Below are 1,163 nucleotides of genomic sequence, written 5' to 3' on the forward strand. Positions count from 1 at the left end.
CATCAAGAAAACAGTATGTAGAATAATTATATATATATTTAGAAAACATACTTTTTAAATGAAATTTACTTTTATTATAATTATGATAATTATGTCTGATTATGTTAGGCCAGCACAAGAAGGCCTTGCTGGCTCTGACGGCCCACCACTGACCATACCACACTACCACACACTTGTGTAAAAAGTTGACATTTCGTCTGGGAAGTGGTTTATTATTGACAAAGCTCAATTGAGTCCACCGCATATTGTCAGATACAGAAAAGCAGACAACAAATAAGTATTTGATGCTCAAAGTTAATTTAGTAGGGTGCAAAGGAAAAAGACCTTCGGCAACCCGCATAACCAGACAGAATTGCAGTGACACGTGGCCGGTGATGCACTTATATGGCTGGAAAGGTAGCCATATAAGTGCATCATATCACCCCCGACAATAGTTCCTAAAACCCCGTGCCTTCGAAATGTTCCAGCGAACCCAAAAAGAACAGGAAAATGATGACCATGAGTGAAAAAATCAAATGACTTGACAAATTGAGAGATGGCCAAAGTTATGCCGCTGTTGTACGCCATTATAATGTCAATGAATCGACTGTGTGTTACATCAGACCAGTAGTGTACCTGTCAATATTATATGCTATATACTGTATGTTGATAGTGGACTGTTTATAGTATTAGTTTTGTACTGCACGGCAAACATTTACTGTGCTTCTTTATGCATGTCCTGTGTTCCACTAAATTTGGTCTTGTAAATATTTTTTTGTACTCATACACATGCAAATTTCAGACATGTTAAATCTCACGAACTTAATTGGTTACCAGAAAGTGTGTGTAAGGCACATTATTTTAACACGCACCACATCGCGAGTACAAAAAGCTCCCGATTTATGAAATTTAACAGGGGGCAAGATATATCCTGGTGGGGTGCTCAACAGCTGATTGGTACTTTAGCTCGATTTGGTTTGTAGTACAGTTGGAGTTGCATTTTGTGACCGCATCACCACAATTTACCTACAACGTGCATGTTTCTGTATTTTGCGAATGAAAGTGAAATAGCGTGTGGGGGCGACTCCAGTTCTGGAATGGCCCAACTAGACAGCTGTGACCCTTAAGCACTGTTGCTCAGTACATGCGCAGTACATAAACAGCTTTCCATATGATCTTGGTCA

Source organism: Hippocampus bargibanti, linkage group LG12 (assembly GCF_051943395.1).
Source record: "Hippocampus bargibanti isolate YZ-2025 linkage group LG12, ASM5194339v1, whole genome shotgun sequence".
NCBI lineage: Eukaryota > Metazoa > Chordata > Actinopteri > Syngnathiformes > Syngnathidae > Hippocampus > Hippocampus bargibanti.